This window comes from Amblyraja radiata, chromosome 10 (genome assembly GCF_010909765.2).
Source record: "Amblyraja radiata isolate CabotCenter1 chromosome 10, sAmbRad1.1.pri, whole genome shotgun sequence".
Classification (NCBI taxonomy): Eukaryota; Metazoa; Chordata; class Chondrichthyes; order Rajiformes; family Rajidae; genus Amblyraja; species Amblyraja radiata.
Window position 1 is genome coordinate 10,280,699 of NC_045965.1, and position 27,232 is coordinate 10,307,930.

General features: G+C 46.9%; 1 long non-coding RNA gene across 1 annotated transcript; it reads left to right on the plus strand.

Moving 5' to 3' along the window:
• The first annotated feature begins 833 nt into the window (after positions 1-833).
• On the plus strand, positions 834-25,827 carry LOC116978131. The gene is made up of 3 exons (XR_004413378.1): positions 834-855; positions 7,008-7,014; positions 25,661-25,827. It is a non-coding gene; the product is annotated as an uncharacterized LOC116978131 (long non-coding RNA).
• Positions 25,828-27,232: the final 1,405 nt, after the last annotated feature.

Consider the following 27,232-nt stretch of genomic DNA (forward strand, 5'->3'; position numbering starts at 1 on the left):
AGAGGAGGTAGTTGAGGCAGGGACTGCCCCAACCCTTAAGAAACAGTTGGACAGGTACATGGATAGGACAGGTTTGGGAGGATATGGACCAAATGCGGGCAGGTGGACTACGGTAGCTGGGATATGTCGGGGGGGGGGGTTATATGGGGAGGAAGAGAGTGGGGGAGGATATTACAATTACCTCGACCAGTACAGCACAGGAACAAACCCTTCGGCTATCAATGTTTGAGTCGAACATGATGCCAAATTAAACTGACCCCATCTGCCTGAACGTGATCCATATCCCTCCATTCCTTGCACTTCCAAGCACCTATCTAAAATCCTCTTAAACACCACTATCATATTTGCCTCCACCACCACCCCAAGCCCCCACCACTCTCTGTGTAAAAAACTTGCCCTGCGCATCTCCATTGAACTATGCCCCTCTCATCTCATACCTATGCCCTTTATTGGTGGACATTTCCACCCTGGAGAAAAGGTTCTGACTGTCTACCCTATCTATGCCTTCCCAAATATATTTATTTTGTATCTTTCTATCAAGTCTCTCCTCAATCTCCCATGTTCCGGAGAAAATAATCCATATTTTGTAGAAGAATAACAATAATAATACGACCTGCAGTAAAGAATAGTGTTTCAGCTAGCCATACAGATAAAAAGAATAAAGTGCACGGGCCACAACAAGGCACGGACATTGTGGGCCGAATGGCCCATCACTGCGCTATATTGTTCTATGTTCAACGTTTAGGGCCTGTCCCACTTCGACTACCTAATCCACGAGTTTAGAAGAACCTAGATGAGTTGAAAAAATGTCAAGGTCGCGTGGACTCGCCGAAGTAAAAGACCTCCTACGACTATGTCTACGACCTCCTACGACCCCCCTCGACCTCAGTCTTCGACACCTAAGACCAACTACGAGTGGAAAATGATCACATGATAAAATGATGTAATGTTTCCATTTTTTTCTCAGGCCAGTCACCGACCTACGACTATCTACGACTACCATCATGACCTACTACGACCTACCGACAACCTACCTACGAGTAAAACTCATGGACATTTTTTATCAGGCTGGAAAAAACGCCGCGACATACTTGAGGCCACGAGTACGAGGAGACCACTCACAAGCATGAGGAAGAGTTATGAAGATCTCCTATGACCTCCTATGGCGACCATGCTGCGAGTACAAGTCAAGGGCAAACTCGGCAGAGGTCGCCAATTAGGTCGTGAAAGTGGGGCAGGGGCTTTTCTCTGTAAATCTGTGAAAACATAAGAAAGCACACCAATGCCTCTACTTCCCTAGAATGCTTAGGAAGTTTGGCCTGTCCCCAACAACCCTCACCAACTTACACACTTGATGAAAGCATATTATTGGGATGCATCACAGCATGGTTTGGACCAGCTCCATCCAAGCCCGTAAGAAATTACAGAGAGTTGTGGACGCAGCCCAGACTATTACGCAAACCAACCTCCCTTCCATTGACCCCATCTCCACTTTGCACTGCCTCGACAGGTCCACCAGCATAATCAAGGGCCAGTCTCAACCCGTCACCCCTCCCTTAGGAAGTGTGAAAACGCACACTCCCAGATTTAGTGATAATAAAGGCAACTGAACCATCCTCTCACCAACTAGAGAGCGGTCCTGACCTTCCATCTACCTCATTGCAGACCTTTGAACCATGTTTAATCAGACTTTCCTGGACTTTATCTTGCACTTAATGTTATTCCCTTTATCCTGTATCTGTACACTGTGGACGGCTTGATTGTAATCATATGTAGTCTTATCGCTGACTGGATAGCATGTGACAAAAAAAGCTTTTCATTGCATCTCGGTACAAGTGACAATAGTAAACTAAACTAAACTCTTCAATCCATTCCAGGGGTACTGTCCCCAATACCATATGCTCTATTTTGTTTAATAATCTCTTATGAGATACATTATTGAGTATGTTGGTTAGCCCTTGCCCCACCCATAGAATTGTCAAACATGATTTCCCTTCCATAAATCCATACCTCTCAGCACTCATGACAACAAACTAAGCGGAGTAACAAAGGGTCTTCCTTGTGGCGGCGCGGCTCTGGCTGCAGCGGCTCTCCGGCAGTCCTGTTTGTTTTGTGTTTTGTGGGTTGTTTATTTTCGTTTTGGTTAGTCTAGTTTTGGTTTTTAGTTTGTGTTTTGGGGGGGGGGGGGGGTTGAAACGGGGCTTGCTGTCTCTCCCTGGGGGGGAATGCGACTTTTTTGTCGTATTCCCCTTCTCCGCCAGGACTCGCACTGAGCTCGCTCCCGTGAGGACGGCCCGGCTCGGGGCTGGAACAGGGCTTCCGTGAGGGGCTGTGACGGCCGGCCCGAGGAAGGAACGGTGCTCCCGTCGGAGTAGCCGAGCTCGGGGAGGTACGGCGTTCCCAGCCTGAGGAAGGAGCGGCGCCCAGTCGGGGCGGCCCAGCATGAGGAAGGAGCGGCGCCCAGTCGGGGCGGCCCAGCCTGAGGGAGGAGCGGTGCCCGGTCGGGGCGGCCCAGCCTGAGGGAGGAGCGGTGCCCAGTCGGGGCGGCCCAGCCTGAGGGAGGAGCGGTGCCCGGTCGGGGCGGCCCAGCCTGAGGGAGGAGCGGTGCCCGGTCGGGGCGGCCTGGCGCGAGGGAGGAGCGGCGCCCGGTCGGGGCGGCCCAGCCTGAGGGAGGAGCGGTGCCCGGTCGGGGCGGCCTGGCCCGAGGGAGGAGCGGCGGCCTGGCGCGAGGCTGAGACGGTGGCAGTACTCACGTGAGGGCGATCCGGCTCGGGGCTGGAACGATGCTCCGGGGGCTGGGACGGCAGTTCTGGTGGCGGTGGCCTGAGACCGGGGGTTCGGCCGCGGGCCAGCGGCTGCGTCAGCAGGTCTGGTGAGCGGCAGCTTCGACTACCCCGGGCCGCGGTGTTTGAGCCGCGAGGACAGGTTTTAACATCGCCCGGGGGGTATCGCCTCAGCGCAGAAGGAGAAGAGGAGGGAAGAGACTGCAGCCCTAAGACTTTTGCCTCCATCACTGTGAGGAGATGTTGGGTGGACTCACTGTGGTGGATGTTAATATGTGTTTATTGTTGTTTTTTATTGTATTGTATTATATGTATGACTGCTTAAATTTCGTTCAGACTTCGGTCTGGATGACAATAAAAGGCTATTCTATTCTATTCTATTCTAAAGAGACTAAGGTTGACACAAAGTACTGGAGTAATAGACAATAGGTGCAGGAGTCGGCCATTCGGCCCTTCGAGCCAGCACCGCCATTCACTGTGATCATGGCTGATCATCCACAATCAGTACCCCGTTCCTGCCTTCTCCCCAGATCCCTTGACTCCGCTATCTTTACCTCTTTACCTCTTTATCTCTTTATGTGTCGGGAGGAACTATGGATGCTGGCCGACAAACATGCCCCAGCTACACCAGTCCAACCTGCCTGCTTTTGGCCCGTATCCCTCTAAACCTGTCCGATCCATGTACCTGTCTAAATGTTTCTGAAATGTTGTGATAGTACCTGCCCTAACTACCACCTCCGGCAGCTCATTCCATACACCCACCACCCTTTGTGTGAAAAGGTTACCCGTCAGATTCCTATACAATCTTTTCCCCTTCACCTTAAACCTATATCCTCGGGTTCTCGATTCCCCTACTCTGGGCAAGAGACTCTGTGCGTCTACCCGATCTATTCCTCTCATGATTTTATACATGGACTTTATACACGCAGGCTCAGGGGACTATTTTTGTTCACTTGCTAATCGAGGATGTGCTGAGGTATGGGAATACTGTATTGTATGTAAGAAAGGAATTTCACTCTGCATTTGCACTGGTAACAATACAAGCACCATTGAACGAAAGGAAAGAAAGAGACAGCGTTCTGGCTATCTTCAGCTGCTTCATCAGTGGCTTTGCCTCCAGCAGTCGCTCTGGAGATGAGGACAGGCGAAGGCAGTGTTGACTGCAGTTCGCTGCTGCTTCAGTAACGAGGCAGCTTGCGGTGTTACTAGGAAAGGCAGTCAAGCCAAGGTTTAGATGTGGCATGAAGATCCGAGAATGGGAGGAACAAACGAATATCCATTATTAACAAGAAGGATCCAATTGACCTACCCCTGGATCTTGAAACAATAGAGGCTTGTGGACAGCAAGCAATTAAATTACCACGCAGCATTCCCAGAGGCCTGTACTCACAGTTCAGTACATCGTAGAGTCATTGAGCAAGGAAGCTGGCCCTTCGGCCCGCCAAGTCTGTACAGACCATCAAGCACCTATTTACATGAATCCAATGCTAATCCCATTTTACTCCCAGTCTGAAGAACGGTCCCAACCTGAAACGTCACCTATCCATGTTCTCCAGAAATGCTGCCTGACCAGTTGAGTTACTCGAACATTTTGTGTCAATTTTATTTTAGTAAACCGGCATCTGCAGTTCCTTGTTTCTGCTAATCTCATTTTATTCTCCTCCTGCTCACATCAATGCCCCCCCCCCCCGCCCCCCCCGTCCACTGCACCATTTACCCATACAATAAACACTATGTACATTTGCTAACCTGACAATAGGGTGACTTTGAGTTGTGGGAGGGAATTGGAGCGGTACAGGATATGGTTTAGGTTTACTGGAGACGTCGTGGGTTCAATCAGCGAAACGTCGATGAAAGTAGGTGCCCACTTGATAACCCCAATGACGTGTCTGCCTAGCCTTTCTCAACATCGGAGGAGCATAGGTGAGTGCAGAAGGCTCCCATCACCACCGGGAGTAAATTGATATTTGGCACTTTAGACTTTTAACATCTAGTCCTGTGTATTTGTAAACATTAGGACATCAGGGACATAGTTAGAGTCACACAGCACAGAAACAAGCCCTTCTGCCCGACTTGCCCATGCTGCCCAAGAAGCCCCACCTGTCTGCGTTAGGCCCATATCCTTCTAAACCTTTCATATCCATACTCCTGGCCAAGTATCTTTTAAATGCTGCTTATGGTTCCTGCCTCAACTACCTCCTCTGGCAGCTCGTTCCATACACCCACCACCCTTTGTGTGAAAATATTATTATCTGAACGAGCTGCCAGAGGAATCTATAGAAGCTGATACAACTATGGCTTTTGAAAGGCATATGGACAGATGTATGGATAGGAAGGATTTAGAGAGTTATAGGCCAAATGCTAACTGGACTAGCCCAGTTTGCGGGCTTGGTCGGCATGGACATGGTGGGCTGAAGGTCATGTTTCCGTTCTCTATGACTCCATAAGAACTTGTGAGAGAGTCAACAAGTATTTTTTGGGCAGAAGGATTACGAAGATGTGTGAGGTACAGGCAGCTGGAGGGTAAAAGGGACAAACAAAACACCTTATGTATAACCTTGGATACAGTTCCATTTCTCCAGTCAATAAAGTACGCGATCATTCAATGAATAATTTATTAAAATGATTGATTGGGGCCGTGGTGGACTTGAATTTTTTCACCAATGCAATCACGTATAGGATTGAACAATGTGCATCAATGATAGCTCACATTTACATTCAATATCTTATTAATGTTGTTGTGTTTAACATGCAAATTCATTCGTTTGGAATGACAAACATTTACGGTATAGTGAAGGCCAGAAGGAAGGGCCTGTCCGGTGGTGCTAGGCTGTACTGAGAGGGTGACAGTGCTGATTAATACATGGAATAGGGCATTCACTGGGAATATCTTACACAGCCCCTTGGAAGATGACCTTGCACCGATTGGAACATAGAACATGGAACTGGACAGCACAGAAAGTCTGCACCGCCGACCACTGCAACAGCCACAGCCTTGAAACGCAAACATGACTACTATATATATCCTGACTCAGTTTTCCCTCAGTCACAGCTTGTTCCCAGCTGTTATTAGGCAACTGAACCGTCCCATCACCAGCTAGAGAGCGGTCCTGAACTCCCATCGACCTCTTTAATCAGATTTTACTGGACTTTTTCTTGCACCAAATGTTATTCCATTTATCCTGCATCTGTACACTGTGGACGGCTGTGGATTGCAATTACCTTGGGTGGCAGCAGTGGTAGAGTTGCTGCCTCACAGCGCCAGGGTTCGATCCTGACTACGGGGGCTGTCTGTGCGTCGTTTGCACGTTTTCCCTGTGACCACGTGGGTTTTCTGCAGGGGCTCCGGTTTCTTCCCACACTCCAAAGATGTACAGGTTTATTGGTTAATTGGCTTCTGTTAATTGGAATATGTCCCTAGTGTGGAGGATAGTGCTAGTGTACGAGGTGATCGCTGCCTGGCGTGGACTCGTTGTATCTCTAAAGTCTAAAGTAAAGTAATCATGTAGTCCTTTCGCTGACTGGATAGCACGCGATATAAAGGCTTTTCACTGTACACGTGACAATACGTGAGAAGTAAACTTCAACCCATTCTAGGGCTATTGCCCCCAAGGGCAGCATTATGCTTAATGTACTCTGTGGTAGATTTTGTTTAATGACCTCTTACGAGACACTCTATTGAGGACAAGGCCTGTTGGTTTCTTTGTTTTCCATTCTTCTATTACCTGCAAACTCAATAGCCTCCCTTAGAATTGTCATACATGATTCCCCTTTCATAAATGCACACGGACCTTTCACAGTCTTATTATTTTCTGCACTCTGCTAAATCTTGCTTAATAATTGATAATAATCTTCTCTGCTACTGGGGTCAGTCTGACTGGTCTGGGCATCACCAGGCTATTTCCCCTACTTTTCTTTGGAGTAGTATTACAATTGTTATCTGCCTTGGGAAACCGCTCTAGTTTCTATGGAACTCTGGGAGTTCAAAATCCGTATAAGTTCTAATTTTGGAAATATTTAAAGCAAATGCATAGGAAGAAAATCATCAATTTCTAGAAAAAAAAGACAATGTGCTGGAGTAATGCAGCGGGTCAGGCAGCATCTCTGGAGAACATGGATAGGTGATGTTGTGGGTCGAGACCCTTCTTCAGACTAATAGCCCTGTCCCACGGTACGAGTTAATTCCACGAGCTCTCCTGAGTTTGCCCTGATTCGAACTCGGAGATTTATGGTAATGGCCACACGTCAGTACTCGGGGCTCTCGTGGACATTTTTCATCATGTTGAAAAATCTTCACGAGTCTTCCCGTGCTTACCTGCCGTTAGCGAGACTTCCCGAATACCTGCCATTAGCGTTACGAGGCAGTAAGAGACGTCCCCGAGCTCCGACGCACCTGCTACGTTCATTCTCCGTGCTTACCACGAGTTTGATTTTTTTAAAACTCGGGAGAGCTCATGGAATGAACTCGTACCGTGGGACAGGGCTTTGACTGTAGTGTTGGGGAGAAAGCTGGAAGAGAGTGGGAATGGGACAAAGCTTGGCAAGTGAAAGGTGGACACAAAATGCTGGAGTAACTGGAGAGAAGGAATGGGTGACATTCCGGGTCGAGACCCTTCATCAGACTTGGCAAGTGATAGGTGGATACACGTGGGGGGGGTTGATGGTTGATGGGCAGATGGTTGGACAAAGACCAGAGATTAAATGATCGTTCATCATTCTGGAGACATCCTGACCCCAAATGTCACCTGTCCATGTTATCCAGAGATGCTGCCAGAGCTGCTGAGTTACTCCAGCACCTTGTGTCTTTTTCTGTAAACCAACATCTGCAGTTCCTCGTTTCTACATCAGGTTCTGGAAAATTGGTCCTTATTTTAGAGATGTTAATTTTTACAATCATGAGTATTTTTACTGGGCAATTCCTTTCAACTTCACATGCTCCAATCCATCATCTCCAGGAGATATCCCATGGCCTCTTCCATGAAAACTGACCCAACATATTGTTTTTCTTATTCAGGATATGCCGTTTCCTTTTTCCAAATCTATCTTTTCTTGCCGCTGTCCATTAGGGATCAACATTGATTGAAAGGCAAGTTGATGGAAGTATACACAGAACAATGTAAAGGAGAGAGTCAGAATGAGAAATGCTGGCACTGGTGGGAGAGTCCAGGATCAGAGGGCACAGCCTCAGAATAAAAGGGTGTACCTTTAGGAAGGATACGAGGAGGAACATTTCTTCAGCCAGAGGGTGGTGAATCTGTGGGCTTCATGGCCACAGACGGCCATGGAGGTTAAGTCATTGCACATTTTTAAAGCAGAGATTAATAGGTTCTTAGGTACACAAAAATGCTGGAGAAACTCAGCGGGTGCAGCAGCATCTATGGAGCGAAGGAAATAGGCGACGTTTCGGGCCGAAACCCTTCTTCAGACTGATGGGGGCTGGGGGGGAGAAGGAAGGGAAAAGGGAGGAGGAGGAGCCCGAGGGCGGGGGGATGGGAGGCGACAGCTCGAGGGTTAAGGAAGGGGAGGAGACAGCAAGGGCTAGCAAAACTGGGAGAATTCAATGTTCATGCCATCCGGACGCAAGCAACCCAGGCGGAATATGAGGTGCTGTTCCTCCAATTTCCGGTGTTGCTCACTCTGGCAATGGAGGAGACCCAGGACAGAGAGGTCGGATTGGGAATGGGAGGGGGAGTTGAAGTGCTGAGCCACCGGGGGTTCAGGTAGGTTATTGCGGACTGAGCGGAGGTGTTCGGCGAAACGATCGCCCAACCTCCGCTTGGTCTCCCCGATGTAAATCAGCTGACATCTAGAGCAGCGGATGCAGTAGATGAGGTTGGAGGAGATACAGGTGAACCTTTGTCGCACCTGGAACGACTGCTTGGGTCCTTGAATGGAGTCGAGGGGGGAGGTGAAGGGACAGGTGTTGCATTTCTTGCGGTTGCAATGGAAAGTGCCTGGTGAGGGGGTGGTATGGGAGGGAAGGGAAGAATTGACAAGGGAGTTGCGGAGGGAGCGGTCTTTGCGGAAGGCAGACATGGGGGGAGATGGGAAGATGTGGCGAGTGGTGGGGTCACATTGGAGGTGGCGGAAATGGCGGAGGATTATTTGTTGTATTTGCTGGCTGGTGGGGTGAAAGGTGAGGACTAGGGGGACTCTGCCCTTGTTGCGAGTGCGGGGATGGGGAGAGAGAGCAGTGTTGCGGGATATGGATGAGACCCTGGTGCGAGCCTCATCTATGGTGGCGGAGGGGAATCCCCGTTCCCTGAAGAACGAGGACCTTTCCGATGCCCTGGTGTGGAACGTCTCATCCTGGGAACAGATGCGGCGTATGCGGAGGAATTGGGAGTAGGGGATGGAGTCTTTTTTTTTTTTTTTTTTTTTTTAAATAATATTTCTATTAGAAGTAGACATATTATAAAGTATAGTTGCATATTATAGTAAAAAAACTTTTCATATACATCAGTCATACATTATTAAAATTTTCAATTGTCGATTACTTCTGCTTCTAGTGTTTTTTTTAAATATAGAAAAAGAGAGAAAGAGAGAGAAAGGTTACAAATATCAAAAAAAAAACAAAAAAGGTGGAATGGATTACTTATAATACGTTATTGGAGATAGGTTCGTAGATTATAAAGAATGACTTTTCATCTAATCCTGAGTTCAAGTTTCAGTTGGGTTTTCGTGCCGGGCCAATCTATCCCGTCAGATAATTAATGAATGGAGCCCATATTGTATCAAAAAGTTCTTGTTTGTCCATTAAGACAAGTCTAATTCTTTCTAGATGTAGGGTCTCCGACATTTCCACAATCCACATTTTAATTGTGGGGGTCGTAGGGCCTTTCCAAAATTTTAATATTAATTTGTTCCCGGTTATTATACTGTAGTCGAGGAAATTTATTTGGCTTGTTGTGAGTGTTAAACTTTGCTCTGATATTCCAAGTATTATTAATTTTGAGTTTGGATCCAGTTTTGTATTAATAACTTCTGAAATTATTTCAAAAATATCAGTCCAGAAATGTTTGATTTTTATACAATTTGCAAACGTATGTGTTAAATTAGCCTCTAGATGTAGACATTTATCACAAATAGGAGAGATTTGTGGGAAGATTCTATTTAGTTTTATTTTATAGTGTAATCTATGTAAGACTTTAAATTTTATTAAAGCATGTCTGGCATTTAATGAACATTGATGTATATGTTGTAAACATTCGTCCCACAAATCTTTCGTTATAGGATGACCTAATTCATTTTCCCATGTATGTCTATATGGTTCCGTCGGTGGTACCTCGTTGTTTAGGAGGGTGTTATAAATATAAGCTATTAATTTTTCAGTGTTAGGATGCTTGTTCAAACATTCATCAAGGATTTCTGGTTCCCTAGTCCTGGGAACAGATGCGGCGTAGGCGGAGGAATTGGGAGTAGGGGATGGAGTCTTTACAGGGGGCAGGGTGGGAAGATGTGTAGTCCAGATAGCTGTGTGAGTCAGTTGGTTTGTAGTGTATGTCGGTCAGAAGTCTGTCCCCTGCGATGGAGATGGTGAGGTCAAGGAATGGTAGGGAAGTGTCTCCCTACTCCCAATTCCTCCGCATACGCCGCATCTGTTCCCAAGATGAGACGTTCCACACCAGGGCATCGGAAATGTCCTCGTTCTTCAGGGAACGGGGATTCCCCTCCGCCACCATAGATGAGGCTCGCACCAGGGTCTCATCCATACCCCGCAACACTGCTCTCTCTCCCCATCCCCGCACTCGCAACAAGGGCAGAGTCCCCCTAGTCCTCACCTTTCACCCCACCAGCCGGCAAATACAACAAATAATCCTCCGCCATTTCTGCCACCTCCAACGTGACCCCACCACTCGCCACATTTTCCCATCTCCCCCCATGTCTGCCTTCCGCAAAGACCGCTCCCTCTGCAACTCCCTTGTCAATTCTTCCCTTCCCTCCCGTACCACCCCCTCCCCGGGCACTTTCCGTTGCAACTGCAAGAAATGCAACACCTGTCCCTTCACCTCCCCCCTCGACTCCATTCAAGGAGCCAAGCAGTCGTTCCAGGTGCGACAAAGGTTCACCTGTATCTCCTCCAACCTCATCTACTGCATCCGCTGCTCTAGATGTCAGCTGATTTACATCGGGGAGACCAAGCGGAGGTTGGGCGATCGTTTCGCCGAACACCTCCGCTCAGTCCGCAATAACCTACCTGAACTCCCGGTGGCTCAGCATTTCAACTCCCCCTCCCATTCCCAATCCGACCTCTCTGTCCTGGGTCTCCTCCATTGCCAGAGTGAGCAACACCGGAAATTGGAGGAACAGCACCTCATATTCCGCCTGGGTTGCTTGCGTCCGGATGGCATGAACGTTGAATTCTCCCAGTTTTGCTAGCCCTTGTTGTCTCCTCCCCTTCCTTAACCCTCGAGCTGTCTCCTCCCATCCCCCCTCCCTTGGGCTCCTCCTCCTCCCTTTTCCCTTCCTTCTCCCCCCCACCCCCCATCAGTCTGAAAAAGGGTTTCGGCCCAAAACGTCGCCTATTTCCTTCGCTCCATAGATGCTGCTGCACCCGCTGAGTTTCTCCAGCATTTTTGTGTACCTTCGATCTTCCAGCATCTGCAGTTCCTTCTTGAACACATTAATAGGTTCTTGATTAGTAAGGGTGGCAATGGTTATGGGGAGAAGCAGGAGAATTGAGAGGGAAAATCAGATCAGCCATGATTGAATGGCAGAGTAGACTCGATGGGCCGAATGCCTTAATTCTGCTTCTATGACCTATGAACTCATGAAGTTTGGTGACTGAATATGATGTCTTTTTGTTTATTTATTCTATTTATTTATTTATTTATTTATTTATTTATGTTATTATTTATTATTATGTCACATCTGCTTTGGGCGGCACAGTGGCTCAGCTGCCTGAGACCCATGTGCAAATTTGTTGATCAATTGGGCTCTGTAAATTGGCTCTGCTGTGTATGGAGTGTGTAGAACGAGTGTGTAAATAGTTGATCGATGGACTGTTTCCAAACTACATCTCTAAACCAAATGACAATATTATGATTTTGTTTAGAGATACTGCAAGGAAACAGGCCCTTCGGCCCAATGAGCCCACGCTGACCATTGATCACCCGCACACTAATTTCATGTTATCTCATTTTCTCATCCTACACACTGGACGCATGCTGGGTATCATGTATTGAGGGACCAACCAGTGTTAATAATGGTTTATTACTGTCATGTGTTCCCAGATTCAGCTTAGACTTTAGTTCAGAGACAGAGCATAGAAACAGGTCCTTCGTCCCATCGAGTCCATGCCAACCATTGATCACCCGTTCACACTAGTTCCATATTAACCCACTTTCTCATCCACTCCCGACACACTAGGGGCAATTTTTACAGAGGCCAATTAACCCACAAACCCGCACGTCTTTTGAGAAGTTAGAGGAAACTGGAGCACCCGAACGAAATACAAGCGGTCACAAGGAGAACGTACAACAATGTACACCAACAGCACCCGAGGTCAGGATGGAACCCGGGTCTCTGGCGTTGTGAGGCAGCTGCTCGACAAGATGCACCACTGTGCTGCCCCTTTTGCTGAGAAGAAACCCATTGAGGCCCTGTGTATGAGAACGTGCAAGTGATGCTGGAAAGGATTTGGAGAGACAAATTTCTCGGTTAGTTTCCAACACTCCATGAAAGACATTTTGCGTGTCAGCGACTCTCTGGAAGAACGGCGTACCTGCCACAGGAAGGGTTAAACTGCGCGGCCGACAGCGAGAGTATTTGAGACACAGCACTCAGAGAGGAAGATAACTCCTGCAGCCAAGCCTCTCAGCTGTTGTGATTAATCCGCATCTGCTCATTTAATTTATGGATGCCTGTCCTGTTTTCGTGTTCAACTCTTCAGTGCTTGCAATAAATATTAAAACGAGAAAGAGCCTTCATTTTAATCATCTGCAGGCTAGCAGTGGGATCCACGGAATTCTGGCAGGCTCATTATAAGCAGGTTTGGGGAGAAATTTCGGAAAGCTCATTAATTAACACCAGAATGCCAATGGACATCAAGCGGATGATTAATCATCTAATTCAGTGAAGAAACCCATCCCAGTTATGAATCAGTCTCGTCTTTGCATTAAACTCTTTCTAAATTGGCAGAAACATCATTCTAAGGAGGCTTTTTTCCGTACAATCTTTTTGAAGAGGGAGCACCTTTATAAGAGTCAGAGTCAAACAGCGCAGAAACAGGCTCTTTGGCCGACTTGCCCCAGCCGATCAAAATGCCCCAACTACACTAGGATGGCAGTGGCAGTGTTAAGGGCCTGTCCCACTTTCACAACCTTTTTTATTCGTGGACAATTTTTATCAGGCTAGAAAAAACACCCCGACCTACTTGATCCCACGAGTACCTACGACGAGCATCACGGCCTGCTACGACCTACCTACGACCTCGTGACGACCATGCTGCGAGTATGAGTCAAGGGCAAACTCGGCAGAGGTCGTGAATTAGGTCGTGAAAGTGGGACAGGCCCTTTAGAGCTGCTGCCTTAGAGCCACCTGATCTGTTAAGTTATAGTCATAGAATCATGCAGCACAGAAACAGGCCCTTCTGCCCAACTCCGTCATGCCGACCAAGATGTCCCATCTAAGTTAGTCCCATTTGCCTGCCTTGGCGCAAATCCCTCTACGCCTTTCCTCTCCTTGCACCTGTCCATGTCTTTTAAATGTTGTTATAGTACCTGCCTCAACTGGGGCTGCATGATGGCGCAGCGGTAGAGTTGCTGCCTTACAGCGCCTGGTTCGATGCTGACCACGGGTGCTGCCTGTACGGAGTTTGTACGTTCTCCCCGTGAGTTTTCTCCGAGATCTTCGCTTTCTCCCACAATGTAAAAGTTTGTGGGTTAAATGTCTTGGTAAAAGTGTAAATTGTCCTCAGTGTGTGTAAGATAGTGGTAATATGCAAGGATCACTGGTCAGTGTGGACTCGGTGGGCCGAAGGGCCTGTTTCCAGGCTGTATCTCTAAATTAAACTAAACTACCTCCTCTGGCAACCCGGTCCATATGCCCACCACTGTCTGAGTTGACCTGTTACTCTGCTTTAGCATTTAAAAATAGGACATCTTAGTTTCCCCCCCCCCCCTCCCCAATCTCCTTTATTAGTAAAGGTGCCAAAGGTTTTGGGAAGAAGGCAGGAGATTGGGGTTGAGAGGGAAAGATTGATCAGCCATGGTTGAATGTCAAAGTAGATTCTTTAGACTTTAAGGGTACAGCACGGAAACACGCCCTGTGGCACACTGAGTCCACTAAACTAGCGATCACCCCGTACACTTGCACTATCCTACACATTAGGGACAATTTACAAAAGCTGATTAACGTACAAACCTGTACATCTTTGGAGTGTGGGGGGAAACACGAGCACCCGGAGAAAACCCACGTGGTCCCAGGGAGAACGTACAAACTCCGTACATGCAGCACCCATGGTCGGGATCGAACCAGGTTTTCTGGCACTGTGTGGCAGCAATTCTCCCGCTGCACCACTGTGCCACAGATGGGTTAGATCGCCTAATTCGGCTATGACCTATGAATTTATCAAAGTTTTAATCCCCCACTGCAATTCCTGGCCCACTCTCACAACAACAGAGCCGCCAGCTGTATTAATTATGTAGAGAATGCGAGCTTTGTGCTTGTTGTGTTGTGTTGTGTTGTGTCGGGTTACTGAGTCCACAAGTACATGCGTTCTTGCACCCACATCCTTTCTTCTTTCCACAGCTCTGCCATTTAATGTCTGAGATGTCTATACAAAGCTCCATGCAATCTCAGCACCAGGCAGCTGACTTGCCTGCTTGAACTTCAGAGGATCATAGAGCCTTTAAAGTGCTGGCTCGTCAAATATAAATCCCCCAGCAGTCAGTACAAGGCACCACCTACACATCTGAAAGTGGGGCAGGAGCTGTCAGCCGCTTATCAAATGAATCTTGTAGCCTGCCTTCATGCCAATGTCCTTCGTGATATGAATTCTGCTCGCGTCTGTACAGTCTCGCTCTCTGATCTAACTGTTCAATTGTCAGTTTTGTTCCAGTGTGAGGCTCAGTCACTTAGCTTTACAATAATAAACCTTTATATTTTATTTGGGTGACACAGTGGCACAGCAGTGGCCCAACGGTGCCAGAGATCCTGACTACGAGTGCTGCCTGCACAGCGTGGAAACAAGCCCTTCAGCCCAACTTACCCACACTGGCCAACATGTCCCCCTGCACTTGTCCCACCTGCCCGCATTTGGTCCATATCCCTCAAAACCTGCCCTATCCATGTACCGGTCCAACTGTTTCTTAAACGTTGGGATGGTCCCTGCCTCAACTACCTCCTCTGGCAGCTCGTTCCATACACCCACCACCCTTTGTGTGAAAAAGTAATGGTGACCACGTGTTTTCTCCGGGTGCTCCGGTTTCTTCCCACACCACAAAGACGTCAGGTTGTATGTTCATTTGGCTTTGGTAAACATTGTAAATTGTCTCTAGCGTGCAGGATAGTGCTCGCGTGATTTATGCTGGTTGGCGTGGGCTCGGTGGGCCGAAGGGTCTGCACTGCACCTCTAAACTAAACTCAGCGGGTCAGGCAGGATGGATACACGATGTTTCAGGTCGAGACTCAACTTCAGGCTCTCCATTATCTCGAATCACTCCAGTAATGCCATTTCCCAATCAGTAGAGCCCAGTCATACAGCATAGAAAAGGCCCTCTCCATGGATTGATTTAAACTGACCTAATAGGTCAAGTAATTCCTTGCAGTCAGTAATCCCAGTTTCCTCGCAGATTGCAATCAAACCCATTGCCAAGGTATTCTGCTGATGCTGCCTTATACTTTACAAATTTGTAATCAAAGATTTTTGTTTCGTGTCAGGAGCAATCAGCAAGGAATAATTTCATACTGCTGCCTTTCTTCACTCATTTATTTTATTTTTTTTAAATTGCAGAAACTTGTTGCAAATCCACATAGAAATATGATTTTGTCATGCACATAAATGTCTAATCTACTTCAATCAATCACCAGTTATCTCGCTCATCTCACACGCAATTTAAACATCAGTCAGCCTCAACATCTCCTGCCATCACCATTTTTATCCAATCAATACTGCGGTGAGGAAAATTATAAATCCACAAGTGTAAATGTTATTTAAGGTGTATATGGAAATATATCTGGGCAGAACACATAAAACAAGGAGAGAGGAGTTTTTGCAGAAAGCAGACAGGGGAGGAGATGGGAAGATGTGGCAAGTGGTGGGATCACGTTGGAGGTGGCGAAAATGTCGGAGGATAATTTGTTGTATGTGACGGCTGGTAGGGTGGAAGGTGAGGACAAGGGGGACTCTGCCCTTGTTGCGAGTGGGGGGATGGGGAGTGAGAGCAGAGTTACTGGGTATAGAAGAGACCCTGGTGAGACCCTCATCTATAGTAGAAGAGGAGAACCCCCGTTCCCTGAAGAATGAGGACATCTCCGATGCCCTGGTGTGGAACACCTCATCCTGGGTGCAGATGCGGCGTAGACGGAGGAATTGGGAGTAGGGGATGGAGTCCTTACATGAAGCAGGGTGGGAAGAAGTGTAGTCCAGATAGCCATGGGAGTCAGTGGCTTTATAGAGGATATCGGTCAGTAGTCTATCACCTGTGATGGATAGACTACCCTATCAGTAGTCGATCACCTGGAATGAATGCCCCCCGCCCCCACCCTCACATCGGTGTGAAGGGTTTCGACCCAAAACTTTGCCAATTTCCTTCACTCCATCAAAAATGCTGCCTCAACCGCTGAGTTTCTCCAGCATTTTTGTCTGCATAAAACAAGCTGAGCAGGTGATAGTTTTAAAGGTACAGTATGGAAACAGGCCCTTCGACCCACTGAGTCCGCACTGACCATCAATCACCCATTCACACTAGATCTATAGCATCTGATCCCAGTTTCTCATCCACTCCCTTCACGTTAGGGGGCAATTTGCAGAGGGCCAATTAACTTACAAACCCGCATATCTTTGGGATGAGGGAGGAAACCGGAGCACCCGGAGGAAACCCATGCGGTCATCGGGAGTACGTGCAAACTCCACACAGACAGCACCAGACGTTAGGATCGAACCTGGGTCTCAGACTCAGTGAGACAGTACCACAGTCCGCTGCACCACGTCAACGGCTCAATTTGCACAGACATGTACTATATGAAATGTATTTTTTTTAAATGTTAAAATAAAGCAGATGTCCTCACTTTGAGTTCCTGTTTCCTTGCTGAATATGGAAGTTTAGTTTAGTTTATTATTGTCACGTGTAGCAAGGTACAGTGAAAAACTTTTGTTGCGTGCTGTCCAGTCAGTGAAAAGACAGCATGATTATAATCAAGCAATCCACAGTGTACAGATACAGGATAAGGGAATAATATATAATGCAAGATAAAGTCCAGAAAAGCCCAATTAAAGATAGACTGAGGGGCTCCAACGAGGTAGGTGGGAGGTCAGAACTAGTTGGTGATAGGATGATTCAGTTGCCTGATAACAGCTGGGAAGAGGCTGTCACTGAATCTGGAGGTGTGCGTTTTCACACTTCTGTACCCCCTGCCTGATGGGAGAGGGGAGAAGAGGGAGTGACCGGGGTGAGACTGGTCCTTGTTTATGCTGCTGGCCTTCCCGAGGCTGCGTGGAGTGTAGATGGAGTCAATGGGGCTGGCAGGTGCTGGCATATCAGCAGCTGATGAATTCACTGGAGCCCGATGGCTTTTGGCACTTGAGGAAGGTGACCTCAGCTATGAGTTTGACAAACTATTCAATCACTGGTGTCCCCGACAGGCATTTTAAATTAATTTGCAATAAGGATCCTCCCATGTTCTGTTCACCCCTGAACTTTCAGAAAAACAAATTTGACTCCAGAAATGTAGGCTAATGGTTTAGATTTATTACTGCCACTCTCCTGAACTTCTACAGGTGTACAGTAGAGACCATATTGTGTAGGAAGGAACTGCAGGATGCTGGTTTAAACCAAAATGCTGGTGTAACTCAGCGGGACAGGCAGCTTCTCTGGAGAGAACAAAATGGATGACGTTTCGGGTCGAAATCCTTCTTCAGACTGATCAGACCATATTGACTGGTTGCACCAAGGCCTGGTTCGGCAACTTGAATGTCCAAGGCCAAAGACAACTGCAAAAAAGGGGCGAACACTGCCCAGTCCATCACCCAGTCCAGGTACTGACCTCCCCACCATCGAAGGGATTTACAAGAGTCTTTGCCTCAAAAAGGCAGCCAGCATCAATGGAGACCCACACTACCCTGGCAACGCATTCATTTCACTCCTGCCATCAGGAAGAAAGTACAGGAGCCTGAACTGTAACGTCCAAGTGTCTTTTGGCGTTAGGCGAACGGGTTACGTTGGGGGAATGGCTGATGGGGGTGATTGGCGCCTGTCCGGGTGAGCTCCGATGCCGCTTTCGGGGACCAACCCTCCCGTGTAACGCCACGGCCTCCCTCCCCCCCACGATCAGGAACGGGGCCCCAACAGGTACCACTTGGTCTAGTATGACAATAAAACTCTCTTGACACGTACTGAGGTGCAGTGAAAAGCTTTGCTTGCATGCAATGATCCATCCTTGCACTGGTGATAGTGCAGTTGTCAAATTCAGATCGCGATCATCAGAATCACTTGTGTGATCTATTACTCTTGGTATCCTTGGTATTGGTTTATTGTCATATGTACCAAGATACTGTGAAAAACTGCTTGCGTGCTATCCAGTCAAATCAGACCATACTGGAGTACAATCAAGCAACAAACAAGTACAACAGGCAGTCCAAAGAGAAAATAGCAGAGTACAATGCAGCGTTACAGTTACGGAGGAAGACCAGTTCAAAAAGAAAGTTCTAGGGTCACAATGAGGTGGGTCGAAAGATCCGGACTACACCCTCAGCTGATGGGAAGACCGTTCAGTATCGGACAACAGCGGGGCAGATTCTGTTCCCGAGTCTGGTGGTACGCACTAGCAAGCTTTTGTCTCTTATTGCCTAACCGAAGAGAGATAGGGCTTATTTCCGTGCTATATAGCTTTGTGACACCATGAGCCTTTTGGTTTGATATTTTACTTGCCAGCTGCTGCAAGTTGGCATTTATAACACTTGGCTGTGTTTCATTGACAGTGTGCGTTGTATCCTTCAGCCAAAGATCATATTGGCATTTCCCTCATTTATGCAATAGTTCTGGTCATTCAACACTGGACATTTGGACCGGACACATCATGCTGCCATTGCCAATGGTTTAGGATTGAGTTTATTCTTGAAATAACAAACTTTTAAAGAAGTCATAAAGACAAAAATACAGTCTCCAACCTGTTGCTTGTAAAACACAGATATTCTGTGAACCAGCAAAGTGTACCAATTGTGGTCATTATTGGTTCATAGAGTTATACAGTTTGGAAACAGCTCTTTAGTCCAACTTGTCCATGCTGACCAAGATATCAAGATGCTAGGTTTGGTTTAGGTTTAGTATTGACACACGTACTGAGGTACAGTGAAAGCTGCGCTTTGCATGCTATCTAATCAGATCAAATACTTTCCATAAATACAATTAAATCAAACTCAAGTACAATAGGTAGATACAGAGTGCAGAATATAGTTCTCAACATTGTAGTGCATCAGTTCCATAGACAAAGTCCAATGTCCGAAATGGGGTAGAGGTGAATCAGACAGTAGCCTAGCTTATGGAAGGGCCGTTCAGAAGCCTGATAACAGAGGGGAAGAAGCTGTTCCCAAGTCTGGTGGTGCGCACTTTCAAGCTTCTGTACTTCCTGCCAGATGGGAGCTGGGAAAAGGAGGAATGACCAAGGTGGGACAAGTCTTCGATTATGTTGACTCCCTCCCCCCCCCGGAGAAAACCCACGTGGCCACAGGGAGAACGTGCAAACTCCACACGGACAGCACCCGTAGTCAGGAGCGAACACGGGTCTTTGGCGCTGTGAGGCACCACTGCGCCGGGCTGTTTAATGTTTCTCCGGACGTTTGACTGGATACTCAAACCTCTTCATCAGGACTAAAGGAGATGGTTCCATTCAATATTCCATCAATACTATCATCATCAACAGTTGTCACCTATCCACGGGTGCTCCGGTTTCCTCCCACATTCCAAAAACATGCCGGTTTGTAGGTGAATTGGCTTCTGTAAATTGCCCCTAGTGTGTAGGATAGGATGAGGGATGATGTTTGGTTGACGCAGACACGGTGGGCCATAGGACCTGTTTCCACGCTGTATCTCTCAACTAAATTTTTTAAAACCTGTATGGTGGATACAAGGTTTTACCCCAGAAATTGTTATCCACTCAAACATTGACATTTCACCTCAATCACCCAGCACAACCATAACAATAACATTTGCAAAAATATTCCTTTAAAAAACCAAGATCCCTCAAACCAATTGACAAATTGGACCATGTCCAAACTGGTGATGTCTGACAGAACTGCAATGGTCATTTTGTGGATGCTGATAGACTCCTGCTATCAGAGACAGGAATCACACCATTTCACTTCTAATTCCCCATCCACATGAGATTTCCACATTCCAGTATATCTGCAGGCTGTGCTCAAAGTCAACCTAGTAAACAAAAATATCAGCTTGAAAAATGTACTACTCCTTTTTTCTAATATCACACTTTAAGAACAAACATAAACGATTTCAATACTTCTCGCCCTATTCACTGTGAAATGTTCAAAATGCAGTTTAATAAAACTATTTCAGCACTCAACAGCTATTGCCATTCAGTGAACACCCGGTGAAGTGATTGATGAACAGATACAGCATGGAAATGGCTTTGGCCACCGAATCCACACCGACCCTTTTACTTCAGAGATACAACGCAGAAACAGGCGCCCACTGAGTCAGTGCCGACCAACAATTACCCCACACTAGCCCACACTAGCCCACGACCCCACACTAGCACTATCCTACACACAAGGGATAATTTCCAGGAGTCGATAAACCTGCAAACTTGCATGTCTCTGGAGTTTGGAAGGAAACCGGGGCACCTGGAGAAAACTCGCGCAGTAACAGTGAGAAATTGCAAACTGTAGCCTGTAGTCAGGATTGAACCTGGGTCTCTGGTGCTGTCAGGCAGCAACTCTACTGCTGCATCACCAAAACCTGTCCCCTGGAGGTGGGCGAACAAGACAACAGCTGGAATCTTGCTCTGCACATCCTAGCTAATGTCAGCTTCACAGTCGGGGATGCACTTTGAACAGAATTTGATGGACAATCACAAAAGGTCAAGGAGGTTCGAGCGAATTGTACTTACAGCAGGACATTGCAATCCTTTTCATTGCATGTTGCTTTGTGATTGTACTTGCTGCTGGATGCAAAACTACAGAAAATTCAAGCCATCCTTCGGAGACGAGAGATCTAACAGGCAGAAATTTAACAGTGTGCAAAAAACAGAGTGCTCAGCAGGTCAGCCCGCATTTGTGGGGGCCCTTCTTCAAACTATCTTTAATCGAACTTTATTGAACTTCATCTTGCTTTAAACGTTATTCCCTATATCCTGTATCTATACACTGTGAACAGCCAGATTGCAATCTCGCATGGTCTTTCCATTGACAGGATAGCACGCAACAAAAAAGCTTATTACTGTACCTCGGTACATGTGGCAATGAACTAAACTAATTTATGACTGAATGAATTTAATGGTGATGATTGGAGATGGACAAAACTCTCAAAGTCAAAGTCAAATTTATTCGCCAACTAAGGTACAGTGAAATGAATTTGCCAGCAGCAATACAGTTGAAAAAAAAACACACATAGAAACATAGAAAATAGATGCAGGAGTAGGCCATTCGGCCCTTCGAGCCTGCACCGCCATTCAAAATGATCATGGCTGATCATCCAACTCAGTATCCTGTACCTGCCTTCTCTCCATACCCCTGATCCCTTTAGCCACAAGGGCCACATCTAACTCCCTCTTAAATATAGCCAATGAACTGGCCTCAACTACACACAATACACAATAGAATTTAACATAAACATCCACCACAGCATTCTTCACTGTGGTGGAAGGCAACAAAGTTCAGTCAGTCCTCCTCCTTTGTTCATCTGTGGTCGGGGCCATAAACCCTCCGTGTTTGCTGCTACGAACGGCCGGATGTACAGGCCCTCTTGTAGGGATGATCGAAACTCCTATGTCGGGATGGTCGAACACACTCCGCGGCTTGGAGTGCCCGAATCGGGCATTTTCTTACTGGAGAACGCGGCTTCAGGATGTTATATGCCGCAGGCCAGCTCTTCCCCGGTGATCCCCGACATGCCACGCCCACGGATAGATGCTCCGCAGACCACAGCCCCATGATGCCAAAGTCACCAGGTCAGCGATCGGAGCAATCCTTTCTGGCGACCCCCGGCAAGGGTTCACCCGCTCCGCGATGGAAAAGTCCGCTCTGGGCCCAACTCTGTGAAAGGTCGCTCCAATCCAAGCTGTTATGCCGCAAGAGGGGAGGCGGAGAAGCGACATGGAAAAAGTCGCCTCTCCGTCAAGGAAGGGACTGAAAAACGGTTTTCCCCCTTTCTCCCCCACCACCCCCCACACAAGACACACCAAGAAACAGTAAAACAAACATTTGGACATACTAAAAAAAGTCGAAATAACTAACACCCTTCTGGCAGGGCAGCCGACTCACAGCGCCCCCAACCGACCAATCTGAGGTGGTAAGTAATTCTTATTCTGTAAATGAATATAAGGGGTGGCATAGTGGTGCAGCGGGTAAAGCAACAGAGACCCTGCAACAATCCTGACCTTGGGTGCTGTCTGCGTGGAGTTTGCTCGTTCTCCCCGGTTTCTTTAGACTTTAGAGACACAATGCGGAAACAAGGCCTTTGGCACACTGAGTCCTTGCTGACCAACGATCACCCCACACGCTAACACAATCCTACGCACCAGGGACAACTTACAATTTTTACCAAACCATTTAACCTACAAACGTGTACGTTTTTGGAGTGTGGGAGAAAAACTCTATGCCACTGTGCTACCCATTCCTCCCAGATCCGAAAGATGTACAGGTTCGTAGATTAATTGGCTTCTGTAATTACCCCCTAATGTGTAGGGAGTGGATGCGAAAGTGAGATAACAGAGAACTGGCGTGAATGGGTGATCGATGGTCGGTTTGGATTCAGTGGGCCGAAGGGCCTGTTTCCTTGCTGTCTCTCTAAGCATTGGCAAACAAGACCTGCGATGAATTCATGAGGGATGTAACGCTGAGGCTCTATAAGGCGCTGGTCAGACCGCATTTGGAATATTGTGAGCAATTCTGGGCACCAGATCTGAGGAACATAGTGCTGGGTCTGGAGAGGGTCCAGATGAGGTTTACATGAATTATACCAGGAATGAGTAGGTAGGATATGATGAGCATTTGACGGCACTTGGCCTATATTCACTGGTGTTTAGAAGAATGAACGGGGACCTCATTGAAATGTACAGAATAGTGAAAGGCTTGGGTCGAGTGGATGTGGCGAGGATGTTTCCACGTGGGAGAGTCTAGAACCAGAGGTCAGAGCTTCAGAATTAAAGGACGTCCTTTTAGGAAGGAGACGAGGAGGAACTTCTTTAGTCAGAGGGTGGTGAATGTGTGGAATTCTTTGCCACAGAAGGCTGTGGAGGCAAAGTCAGTGGATATTTTTAAGGCAGAGCTAGATAGATTCTTGATTAGTATGGGTGTCAGAGGTTATGGGGAGAAGGCAGGAGAATGGGGTTAGGAAGGAGAGATAGATCAGCCATGATTGAATGGCAGAGTTGACTTGATGGGCCGAATGGTCTAATTCTACTCCCATGATCTTATGAGTGGTGCTCTGAAGTCAGGTCAGGTGCCGACTCTGGTTTTGATGTGAATGTAAACGCAAAACTGCCATGCGACAGCTCTGAAGGTTGCAGCATCAATGGATCCGTGTAGATAATTATCCTTTTCATAATTCGCATTCATTTAAAATTTCCTGCTGAGGTCTAGCATTTTGAGCATGCTAAATAAAGGATAATGTTCGAGATGAGAAGAGAGTTTTAGATATTCATTCAAATGGGAAATGGGAGAGAATAGATCCTAAACCGCAAATTGATTACTCTTGAGCACTGAACTCATAAACGTATCTTTTTTTACAATGCAAAGCAGCAAAATTCCTTCATTTTGCAAGGGTTCAGAAGGCTGTTCAGAGAAGCAGCTGGGTTATTTACACTAATTTCAAAATCGCAGATATATTAGAGTCTGCTGCTAATGTACTGCAGGATTCGTATGAATTATTCCTGAATCTCTTGTGCTCACAGTTTTTATCCCTAATATCTCATGATCTCTGCCACTACGATGTGGAACCACGGGCAATATATAGTTAAGATATTTTGTTTAACGTGTTCGAGGAGCCGGCAGTCTAATTACAGTAATATCAGGCTGGCACAGAGGCACATTCCTCCAGAGCCCACCTTGTTCCAATTGTCGGACACGGAATGAAACGTCATCGTTCATTCCACTCTATGCAAACTAGCGTTATGGATTAATGCAGACAAGCATCAGGGAGGCACAGTGGTGCAGCGGTAGAGCTCCTGCCTTCAGCACCAGAGACCTGGGTTTGATCCTGACTGCGGGTGCTGTCCGTACAAAGTTTGTACATTCCCTCCGTGACAGTGTGTGTACATTCCCTCCAGGTGCTCTGGCTTCCTCCCACATTACAAAGCCATGCAGGTTAATTGGCTTTGGTAAAATTGTAAATTATCCCCAGTATATAGGATAGTGCAAATGAACAGGGTGATCGCTGGTTGTGGTGGACTCGGTGAACTGAAGGGCCTGTGTCTGCGCTGCATCTCTAATGTCTAAATATATGATGGTGGTGTTTAAGAGGCTCTTAGATGGGCACATGGATAGATTATGTACAGACAGAGAGTAGAGTTGATATTGACATCGTGCTCGACACGGACATTGTGGGCTGAAGAGCCTTGTTTCTGTGCTGAAGTTTAGTTTAGTTTAGAGATAGTGTAGAAGTCCACGCCAACCAGCGATCCCCACAAATGAACACTATCTTACACACAGCAAGGACAATTTACAAATTGACCAAGCCAATTAACCTACAAATAGAATCAAGGGATATGGGGAAAAATCAGGATTTTGGATGATCAGCCATGATCATATTGAATGGCGGTGCTGACTCGAGGCGTGGGCCAAATGGCCTACACCTGCACCTATTTTCTATGGTTCCATGTTTCTAAACCTGCACGTCGTTGGAGTGTCTGATGAAATCAGAGTTCCCAGAGAAAATCCACGTGGTCACAGGGATAACGTGCAAACTCCGTCCAGACAGCAGCCATAGTCAGGATCGAACCCGGGTCTCTGGCGCTGTGAGGCAGCAACTCCATGCTGCACCACCATGCTGCTCCAAGCTCTTTATCTCTTTAAACGTTTCCTATATTGGTACCCGTCCATGCACCAAATAGTCACAGCCGCGACTACTCCACCTTCAGAGACAACGATCACTCCATCCCTCAACCATACCAAGGAAATCTGGACCTCCTGGCTTGTGTTCTTCTTCCAGCCTGACAATCCTCAAAACCAGATATGTTGTAGGGGAAAGAATAGCGAAGGCTAATAACTCGTAAATAGGGATATGGATGGTGCCAATGTGGTGACAGGGAACCGGAGACAAAGCCTAAACGTAGAGGCATGGAATGCAGCAGTGCTGACGCCCAAGTTTCAGGAACGTCATTGATGGTGTTATAGCGCGTAACCCATCATTGTAACCGAAAACCGCATCTACTGTCAACTAGGTTTAGGGCCTGCCCCACTTGGACGACCTAATCCACGGGGTTAATAGACGCTAGACGAGTTGAAAAAATGTCACGGTCGTGTTGACTCGCCGAAGTAAAAGACCTCCTACGACCATGTCTACGACCACGTCCACGGCCTCCTACGACCCACCTCGACCTCAGTGTTCCACACCTAAAATCAACTACGACTAGCTACGAATGGAAAATGATCACATGATAAAATGATGTCATGTTTGCATTTTTTTCTCGGGCCAGTTACCGACCTACGACTACCATCATGACCTACTACGACCTACCTACCTACGACTACCATCATGACCTACCACGACCTACCTACAAGTAAAAAGTATTGATTTTTTCCATGCCAACCTTTTTCTTAGCTCATGGACATTTTTTATCAGGCTGAAAAAAACGCCGCAACCTACTTGAGGCCACGAGTATGCGGAGACCACTCACGAGCATGAGGAAGAGTTACAAACACCTCCTGCGACCTCGTGGCGATCATGCTGTGAGTATGACTCAAGGACAAACTCGGTAGAGGTCGCCAATTAGGTCGTGAAAATGGGACAGGGGCTTTAGACCTGTGGATAATCATTTTATTCTGTACTCAAGACCTAGTTCCACTGTTAATCAAGCTTCTGTGTAATCTTGTCAGCTGAGAATATAAAAGCCGTACCAAACTCGCGCTCAGGAGATCAGCTTTGACTGGTGTCCTGGTGTGCACCAGTTTAAATAAATCGCCTGTTACCGCGTGATCTCTCCATTTACTCCAACAGGTCGGTGTCTATTCCAGACACAATTTATTTTCACTACAAAGACAATCTAGTGCAGTTGCTGAAAATTAAGAGCAAAAGCAGAAGATGCATTCAAAGCTAATGACAGTGAACCTTACGTCTTGGAGGGAACTGTTTACTTCACAGGCATTTAGTTAATCAGGCATTGAGTAGTCTTTTAAATGATTCATGTGATGAGAATGAGCAGGGGATTAGTGAGAATGCTTAGCATATGCGGAGTGCAATTGAAATATTAACTAAGAACCTCCGGGATAACCGAGTTATTTATCAATATCATAACCACAATAAACTTAGGTAACACAACTGTAAATAATTATATCAGTCACCTTGGCATAATATATGGATGTTAACTAAATGGATACGACCCATATTTATGTATGAGGAATGAATGCAGCCTGGATAATTATTTCTTGCCGAGGTAATACAGATGAAAAAAGTTAACTATATTAAGAGAGTGAGATCGGAACATGAATTCATATTAGTCATTGGTTCCCCCATTAAAATCATTAACAAACATCTTCCAGATATCAGTTGCTTAAGTTTCCTGCCATACCCCAAAGTTAGCTTTTTAGTGCAGATTAATGGCAAGCAGAATCAAAGGTGTGTACATGGTGGGGGGGGGGGGGGGGGGGGGGGGGGGAGAGAAAAGATTAGAGTCATAAAGCACCAAAACAGGTCCTTCAGCCCAACTCTTCCGTGCCGACCAAAATGCCCCATCTAAGCCGACCCCACCTGCCCACATTTAGTCCATAGACACAAAGTGCTGGAGTAACTCAGCAGGTCAGGCAGCATCTCTGGAGAAATAGAATAGGTGACGTTTCAGGTCGGAACCCTTCTTTAGACTGAAAGATGGAGAAGGCTGGAGTTGGGGAGTAAATA